Raw genomic sequence first — 10,426 nt, forward strand, 5'->3', positions numbered from 1 at the left:
CTTTTCCTAAAAACTCCGATTCCATGATGCCGAAGTAGGCGTAGAGGTTAATAATAGTAGAAATTCTTTGGATTGAACAGTGCGCTGGAGAGTTGAAGGAAAATGTTGGGCAGAAGTAGGCATTTCTGCGGTCCGTTCTACAACCACAGAAGCACTCTGCGGACCGTAGAATGACCGCAAAGTGGAGCATTCTTTTGGGCCATTTTTGCAGCCCATTATGTGACCGCATAACCATTTCACGAGCCGCACTCTTGTCGCCTATCCCACTTTGGTATTTTTCGGAGGGAGGTTCTGCGGTGCATTATGCGACCGTAGAACAGGTCTGCGGGCCGCAGACCTAGTCGATTCCTTTCTAGTTTTGGCACCCAAATTTCACGATCATTTTGCGGACCGCATAATCATTATGCGACCGCAGAACCTGTTCCGAAGCTTCATTTTTTATTTTTTTAAAACCCGTCCCTACTTCGTTAAATACACGCTTTGGGCCATTTTTTTAAATCTAAAATCTGATATTTTAGAGTGAGAGAGAGTGCCCTAGAGTGAGAAGGTGTTCCTCAATTATTGTTCTTCAATTCTTGCTCAAATTTTGGAAAACTAAGAAGGGAAACTCACTAGGTCTTCATCCTAGAGGTAAGATTCTACACCCTAACCCTCAATTTCGAATTTTGTCTAGAATTGGATAATTAGCAAGATAATTTTGGGCATGAGAGTTGTCCATCTTACATGCATGTGTTATCAAAGGGTGTAGGAAGATTGTTTTGCTAAAAATAGTAAAGAATGGGTTGTGGGATGAAGGAATCCTCCATAACAAGACCTTGAAACCTTAATACACACATAGTATTTGATAAAATGCTCAAATGAGCTAGAACCATGATCATCCTCCTAATTTTGATTCAATTTGTTACATTTTCAAAATAGATTGAAGTTGCTAAGTTTTTCGAAATATTTTAGAGTGTAAGGAAGCTAAATTGAGGTATGTTGGCTAAACTTTCTCTCTTAGAATCGAATTTTATAATGTCCCCATGAGTTTCAAAGTATGGGTTGCGTATTAAAATTTTATGGCTTTGAATCGTGTTTCAAATGAAAGCTAGTATGCCAAATTGTGTGAGAAAATCTCAATATTCTTAAGACTCTTAATTTCTCATATGTGTACCTAAAGTCTTGATTGGAAATGTCTTATTGTTGATAATCTATAAAGATGGTTGGAAATAAAATAATTGAATTGGGGGGGTATAGTGTGTGGCCAACATGCCAATAATTTAAGTTATGATTGTGGCTAGTAGTGCAAATAATTTGAGAGAATGCGATAAAGAATATGAAATGAGCCTCGATTCAATTTTTTAAAAATGATTTCAAAAATAGAATTGCCTAGAAGCTTTTGTACTCAATTCATGTCCATAAGTGGCTGCTTTAACTAATGCTTTGCTTTACAAATATATCCCGTATGATTCGAGTTCTTACATACTCAGGTGTTGAAATTGTATATTGTCATTTTTGGGAAAGAGTATTGCAAGAATAAATGGCGTATTGATTGCTTATGATTTTGATGTGTGCTTGTATTGCTGGTCGGTATGCCCCATTATTTGGGAAGAAACCTTTTGTGTTTAAAGTTACCATTACTAATAAATTTGAGTTATATGATTGCTTAAATATTCTATATGTTGATATTTGATGGTGATCTTTGAAATGGAAAGAGTTGAAAGTGTGAAATATGAAATATGGCCACCGTGCCAGAAATAAAGAATCTTATGAATGGCCAAATGAGCCAAGGAAATATTGTTGTTGTGAGTGTCTGGAAATACTAATAAGAACTTATACAATGTGAAAAATATTGAGGTGAGTACAGTTGTATTTATGTTACCTTTGTGTACAAATCAAATCAAAAAAAATATTTTTGGGAGCATCACTAGCAAAGCCGAGGAAGGGTGGGTCATAAGGCCCACACCTGAAACTACACGTCCCAGTGTAGGGGTGGATTGTGATATTATTCCCCTTAATTGGGATGAAAGTGGTAACAATTGTGGATTGGAAACTTCAACCCACACTGCATATGTGGGAATATGGCCTAGCTGATCAGGTGGAGATCGGACGCCATGTTACGCACATGGTGGTACTACTCTTGGTAACAACTTTCTTTCGCATCACCTGTCAAACCACATTGTCCGTGGGGAGATGGCCTAGCCGATCGGGCGTGATCGGACTTCGTGCTAACAAAGGTGGTATATCAGTGCTAATGATCTCCCAACCAAAAATTGTATATGAAGTTCGTATTTTAAAAATTATTATGTTTTAACTGGACATTTGGATATTGTTGATTGTGACTTGCTGTTTCTATGTGTTGCCTTTTCTTATATGGGCATTCTATTTTGAAAGAGGACTTTTAGCTATACATACTAGTGCTATTCGACAGTACTAACATCCCTTTTGCTAGGGGCGTTGCATCTTTAATGGATGCAGGTGGTTCTACAGCAAGCGACATTGATCGGTGATAGCAGTACACTCTTTTCAGCTGATTTGGTGAACCCCATTTCATTTCGGAGTCATGTATCTTTTATTTCTCATGTACTGTGTTTTGAGGTATAGCTGGGGCCTTATTGCCGGCATTTCCATATTACTCTTCTATTGTACTTAGAGGCTCCGTAGACAAGTTATGGGTTGTGGTTGATGTTGGTAATTGAACTAGAAATGTTGGTATTTGGAAATCATGTATTTTTTTATTACTTCTATAAACTCGTAATATTTTGGAAATTATGAATCAAGCTTCTAATGGGAATGAAATGGAAGTTGTTAATAAAATTTTTTCAGTGTTTGATTAGTGGAGTACATCTCCTATTTATTCATGGATGAGTTTGGGTAGAAGGAAATCTAACAGTCTTGCTCGGCCGGGCTCTCTCGGTTGAGCGCCGGTCGCGCTCCTCGAGTTTGGGGCGTGACATTTATTTTATTTTTGTCTTTTTATGTTTGGTGTTGTTGACTGTGCACAGGTTACATGTTTAGATTGGTGCATGACTCGAGCCTCTGTGAAAGAAGTGCTACCATACGAGCCAGAGATAGAAAAACAACTACGACAACTGAGAAAGGAAAGAAAACTCACTGAGACATCAGAAAAGGTTGGGCAATCCTCAACCAAAGAACTTATGGTTGGAAACGGTGAGGATAATGTAGATTTGGCTATGAGAGAAGCAGCCCAACGACGAGAACAAGCTATACGGGATGCTGAAGAAGCAGCTATTAGAGATGCATAGATTATCTACGAAGAAGAGAGGGGTCATAGAATTGCTCAAAATCAACCTTTTGGTGCAGACCAGTTCGGAAATATAGCTCTCATGCCTGGGAGACCACTTGGCGATTATGCTAGACCGGTCTACAATCAAGGTTTATCAAGTCTTAGACCACCTCCAATTGCAGCAAACAATTTTGTATTACTATTAAAGAGATAAAAATAACATAAACTAAAAACTGCTTAAAAAAATACAAAAGTGACTAATCCACAACTACACCAACAATCATAAAACAAGCCCGGCAAGGGCATATGATCATCCATAATGATAAGACAAGCCCTGCAAGGGCACACAATATCAATACAAACTCAAATCCCGGCAAGGGCATATGTCAAGCATAAATGTAAAAATAAAGTGTACTCCTAAGTTCCACCCCAACTAAAAATGTTGCACTGTCCTCATTGTACAATATCAAAACGAAATATGACAAGTTTGAGGGTCTCCCTGAAGTCTGCATCAGATTAGCAGACATCGAGTAAGGCTCATCACTGCTCCTTCGGACTCTGGGCCTCATCATCACCAGCACTATCATCATCATCATCATCATCCAATAAGAAAGAATACTCCTCGCAGTCATCCTCGTCCTCAACCGATATCTTCTTATTCGGTTGCCCCATTTGAGATTGCCTTGATGCCTCTCCGTATTTATACCATGAATTTGCCCTTCTTCTTATTTTTCTCTTTCTTTGATTTGAAGTCTGCCTGAAGATCAATATGTGCCTTGTCTGTATTCCCATATACAGCCTTAAGCATGCTAACAAAAGTTGCTAATATCTCATGCGACTTTGCCTATTTTTAATAGAGCTTCCAAGTATGTCTTTACTCCCTCTTAGGTATCATAGTCAGGCATGGGGTGGGAGTGCAAGGGTTCACTAGGAAGCTGTGATACTAAGTCATGAATGGAGTCAAGATGGAAATTAAGCATCCTAAATGGTCCCTCGGGCTGTGTATCCTGAGAGGACTCTTGTTCGGCAACTATTGTGATTTTCTTTTTCTTGCTCTTCACTGCACTACCCTCTCCTGTCGCTCTCAATGAATGCAAGGGCTTGTCAGGCGGTATCCAATAATCTGTGTCATGCACATTAACATTTGCCCTCTGGCACAACTCTGTGATCAAAGAAGGGAACATCAAACTTGGACCATCTTGTAGCAAGTACGCTTTCAGCTCCTGAATGATGTAATGACCGACATTCACAAGAATGCCATCAAGTATGCACACTATCATCAGGACCTAATATATGAAACATCATACACATTCCATAAGGTGCAACTCTACTACAAATGATGCACATCTACATCTTAGCCTCAGTTGTGAAATCAACAGATCTTATTCCCTTCCTCTTCTTGGCCCACCTCATGTTCTTGCCTACGGGGAAAAGCTTAGACACTAGACAACCTCCATTTGACATGTATATTTTTCCCACATTGGCTTGAGAGGATAGCTTGGAAGCCCATAGAAATCATTTATCTGCTACAGTCCAAATCTCTCTGTCTAGCCCCTTATGGTAAGTTTTGGGTTGTCGAAGTTTGTACTCTTAAAGTTGGCGTAAAACTTTCTAACCCATTCCTCATTAGCGTCGCATGGAGTGGGCATGAAGAATGTCCAACATGTTGTCTCTAGATTGTCAAAAAAATCTGGAAGTAGCTTGGCCAATATATCCTTGAAAATCCCCTTTTCAAGTAGGACATTCATTGTAAGAAGGTTATCATGGTACCTGCAATGAAAATCAGTGGACATGAATCTAATAGGGTCACATTGCTCGTCCACAGCCTCTTCCTGAATTTCATGGCCATGTGCCTGACGAGCTCGAAACACACTTAAATTATGCTCGCTAATCAAAAATATAGTATAGTATAATATCATATCCACAGGGATTGGCTTTAAACAGTATTCTCGTAGTTTCTAGATTAATTGCTATCCAAGATGATCAACAATTGAGATTTAGATGATTTTTAACTAAAATTAACTAAGAGTCTAAAGCTATTGACTAATGACAATCGAAACAAGGAATAAACAAAGAAAGTTATAAGTGGGAGAATATAGGGTTTTGATAGGATAGGTGCAAGATAATTATTTGGGATCTAACTCTAGATAATTCACTTCTAGTGTTCAAGTGAGTCTATCGAATTCACTCAGTTGTTAGTTCAAACTTTCAGCAAAAACTCCTCTCTCAATTAAGTTTTTTCTCATAAGATGAACCAATTTAAGAACGTGAAGATATGCAAGAATGCATAGTGGATTGGTATTTAGGAGAACCTCTCTCAATTATCCTCCTAACAAGGTTTAATCAATGATTCAACTAGCCTCTTTCGATTACTAAGAAGAATTAATGAACTCAACCAATAATATAATGCAAAGATATCACAAGTTATGCCTCTCTCGATTACATGAACTAGTGAATATAAATGCAACATTTAAATCATCCAAAAAAGCTTCAATACATAAAACTAGAGTTATAATCCACAAACAATCATCAATACACCAAATCCATCAAACCCTAAAGAGAACTACTCCATAGATATGGAGAAATTCATCACAAATAAAATTAAATTATAGAAAAACATAAATTCAATCCAAACTCGGGTCTTGAGTGAGGAAGGAATGATGAATACCATGTGCTTTTGCTCCTCCAACTCCTCCTTTGCTTCCTTCGGTCTAAAGTATGTCAAAAGTCCAGAAAATAACGTTTTCCATATATTTATACCAAGTAGGGTCGGGCCTAAACGAAATCACCCTTTCCTAGCCGAAATAGGAAAACATGAAAACATATTGCTTTTCTTGCATCGCATTGTGCGTAGCAGGGTGCGTAGCATTAGTGCTTTTACTTGTCAGACCACATAAACCCAGCCTCTAAACTTTGTCAATTCCTGACACAAATTACACTGCTGCGTCGCACAGTGCGTCGCCCAGTGTGTCACACTAGTGCATTTCTTCAGTTGTTGCTTCTTCCTTGATTTTTGACGTCCATACGTGATCCTCGACCCCCCAATACGATCCCGGCTTAATCCTTTGGGCTTTTACTCAGACTTCAAAGCTCCAAATAGCACGAATTAGCTCCACAACATCTACATAGCTCGGAATCACTCCTACAAGGCATAAAACACACAATACATGCAAAACACTACCAATTAAAGATCAAACACAAATGAAGTTCAGTGAATTAGAGTGCAATAAGCGAGTAAAACACGTAATTATAGCCTACCATCAACACCCCACACTTAAACCATTGCTCGTCCTCGAGAAATCAAACTACACTTTATATAACACGACCTTTTTAAAAAACTCTCATAACTCATCATACCAAGAATAATTAAAACAGATTAAACACAATACCATAACATCCTCGCCTCAAGATTTGACTCACAAGCACCACACAGTATTTATAACCTGCTCACTTACTCTAACATAGAGGTCAAGCATTACCTTTCCTTTATGAATCAAGTGCCCTCACACAACAATAGAGAGTTATTCCACACACAATAGACATTAAGAATAATTAGGAACTCAAGATAGAAAGAATTCACTCACTCTCAGAAGCAACATTCACATGCCACAAAATACGTACCATAGGCTTGCCCGTAATGTATTACTCTACCAATTGAGCTCATCCATTCAAGGATCAAGTTGGACTCTATTTGATTGTAATGTAGGCTGCGGGACAGGTAGGATACATTTAGATATAAGAGTGACTACACCTCCCTAAGCACTTTAATACATACATTTCATTGTTCAAAACCCCACACTTATGTCAAACCAAAAATCCACCTTCACATCAATATATATTAACTCCCTACTTCTTTAAGAACAATTATATCAAGAGTCACCACTATCAAAGAATATTTTTCACAACAATACAATATTTTTTCTTTTCTCTTTCAATTCAAGTGGCTCTTACTTTTTCAAAATAATGCACCTTCTTCCTATTTCAATAGTTCCACTCAAAAGCCAAACCAACACCCTACACATTAACTTTTACAAACTTCATAACAAATTCAAGTGCTCACGAGAGGTAAAAGGTTCAAATAGATGGTCAATTCAAACAAATGGGTAAGGCTTGTAATGTGGTTGCCAAAGAAATAAGATTACCGGCTCAAAGGGGTTAACTAAGATATATAACAATTAGGTGGGTAAAAGCTTATAACTGGCTCAACAAAGAAATATCTATATCACTTCCAAGACTGAATAAACTACTATTTTGCTTTGCAACACACAAGGCAAGTTCTAGACATCAAATGCAATGCACAGAATAACACAAAACCTCGCACACACATGGCACATAACTCACTTAGGATTGGACTATCAAGACACTCTAGTCAAAGCAGTTAAGCAAAGCTAAGATCATACAATTTACAGTACTTATACAAGAGTGAAAAACTAAGCCTAAGTATCACAGCTAAAGAACTTACTATTCTCAAGGCATAATAAAGTTAAGAGATATTGCCTTCAATTCAAATCATAGCACAAGGTTTCCTACTATTCTACAAAACAAAAAATAACTACGCCCGGTCCAAACAAAACCCTTGGAAAAGAACCACGGCACAAAGAAAAACCAAGGGGGACATATTACACAACCTACAAAAGAAAATCTTTTTGTTTTTATCCTTCGACTTAAATCCCTCAAGAAACCTGTCAATGATATCCATTGTCGGGAAAAATCGATTATTTTTTCAATTTTTATGTTTTGTTTCAATTTTCCAACTACTACAACTAACAAAACTAACACATATACATACAACATATAATTATCCCCCACCCCACACTTTAGGCTGTGGCATGTCCCCATGACACATAATTAAAAAGCATAAGGTAAAGGAAAGTTTCCTGAATATCTAGTCGGGGTCTAAGTCGAAGTCGGGCTCCATTCTTCACGCCCGAACGAATGCACACATCCATGCGGACAACTTCTTCTCGGCCTTCTTGGGATACACCCCACACTTATCTTTCTCACTCACTGCAGCCTTCTCTTTCGAGCCCTTCACTTTCCACTCAATACTTGCAACTGGTTTTCCTTTTTGCACCCCCTTTTCTACATCCATCTTGAAAATCATAATCTCCTCACCCACTCTAAGCATGAGTTTTCTCTCATGTATATCTAATATCGCTCTGCCCCTCTCTAAGAATGGTCTTTCTAGGATGAGGGGGATTTCTTTGTTCTCCTCCATATTCACCACTATAAAGTCTACATGAAATACGAACTTATCCACCCGAACTACCACATCTTCCTCTATCCCCTCAGGTATTAAAGTCGTTTGGTCTACCAACTGCAAAGATATTGGTGCAGCCCTTATCTCTCTGATCTCCTTCTCTAGTTTCCTATAAATAGATAGAGGCATTAAATTAATTGAGGCACCAGAATCACATAAAGATTTATCAAAATTTATAGAGCCTAAAGAGAAAGGTATAGTAAAACTCCCAGGACCTTCACACTTTTGTGGGAGTTTATTTTGCAATATCGCGCTGCAATGATCTGTGAGCTTGACCACTGAGGTCTCCTCTATCTTCCTCTTCTTTGTAAGGATCTTCTTCATAAATTTGGCATAAGCAGGCATTTGTGAGAGAACTTCTGTAAATAGTAAGTTTACATGAACTTGTTTCAGCACATCCAGAAATCTCGCAAACTACTTGTCCAGCTTTTCTCTACATAGGTTTTGAGGGAAAGGTAGAGCATGCATATGCTCACTCTCATCACGTTCCTACCTTCTCGAAGTTACTTCCTTCTTCTTTTTCTTCTCAGTTTTCATCGGGCCCTTATTATTTTTATCAACATTATTCTTCAGTTGCTCCCCACTTTCTTTTTCAAGTATCACCTCTTTTTGGATAGGGGTAGGATCTTTCAACACTTTTCCACTTCTCAGAGTTACAACATTCACTGTTTCTTTGGGATTCTTTTCTGTATCAGTGGGGAGAGTACCCGAAACCCTCTCAGATAATATTGTTGCAATCTATCCCACTTGACTCTCTAGGTTTCGCAAACCAGTGCCTAATTCTTTGATAGCTGCTTCATGAGCGTCCAACCTCTCATCTGTCTTGATAATGAAAGCCTTCATTAGATCCTCTAGACCAGGCTGAATGAGCTGTTGAGGTTGAAATTGCTTCCTTTGCTGATTTTGGTATGCTAGAGCTCCTTGTCCCTGTGGTCAAGAGTTATTTTACTGCCAAGCATTCGCAGTACCTCCATGTGAACTCTATGAAAAACCGGGGTGCCTCTGACCCATTGCATTGAAATTGTAATTTCCCACATCATTTACTTCCTCAGTTGAGGCTTGACACTCATGAGTGGGGTGTCCTCTTCCACATATATCACAAGCTGCGTGAGGCTCACTTTGTATCGAGGCTAAGGTCAGCTTCCTTATCTCTTTTGCCATCCATCAAGTTGTACCTGCACAGATGTGTTAGCATCAACCTGGTAAACACCAGTTGATCTTCTTCTTTCCGCACTCTCAGAGGGCCATTGATTTGCATCTTCAGATAACTCATCAAGAATTGTAACTATCTCCTCTGGAGTTTTCTTCATCAATTGACCTCCAGCTGCATTACTCAATGTTATACGCAATGTCGGTGTCAATCCATCCCAAAAGTCCTGGAGTTGCATCCAGAGTTCAATTCCTCTATGTTGACACTTTCGAACAATCTCCTTAAACTTCTCCCATGCTTCAAAAACAGTTTCAGTATCTTTCTAGCAGAAGTTATGGATTTCACTTCTAAACTTGCCCGTTTTAGCTAAGGAGAAATATTTATCAAGGAATTTCCTGGTCATCTCTTCCCATGTTTTAATCAAACCTGTGGGTAAGCTTCGAAGCCACTGCTTTGCATCATCTTTGAGCGAAAAGGGGAATACCCTTAAGTACATATCTTGTGACACACCATTGTATTGAAAGGTGTTCATAATCTCCTCGAAGTCCATTAGATGTGTGTTTGGATCTTCGGTTGGCTTCCTTCTGAAGACACAACAATTCTGAAGGGTTTGAAGCAACCCTTGCTTCAACTACTTTTCAATAAACCTCCTTGGGTTTTCTTTATGCCATGGTTCTTTCCCGAGGAGTATTTTCTTTTGAACGGTGGCTTTTCTCGATGATGGATAGCATGACAACGTTCTTAAGGGAATTAGTCTTTTGTAGTGAAAACTTTTGGATTGTTTGGTACT

The 10,426-nt window shown here is 38.6% G+C and overlaps 1 pseudogene; it reads left to right on the top strand.

The window, feature by feature from the left end:
* Positions 1–9,892: 9,892 nt before the first annotated feature.
* On the top strand, positions 9,893–9,991 carry LOC142177817 (small nucleolar RNA R71; annotated as a pseudogene).
* The last annotated feature ends 435 nt before the right edge of the window (positions 9,992–10,426 follow it).

This window comes from Nicotiana tabacum, chromosome 23, assembly GCF_000715075.1.
Source record: "Nicotiana tabacum cultivar K326 chromosome 23, ASM71507v2, whole genome shotgun sequence".
In the NCBI taxonomy this organism is placed as follows: domain Eukaryota; kingdom Viridiplantae; phylum Streptophyta; class Magnoliopsida; order Solanales; family Solanaceae; genus Nicotiana; species Nicotiana tabacum.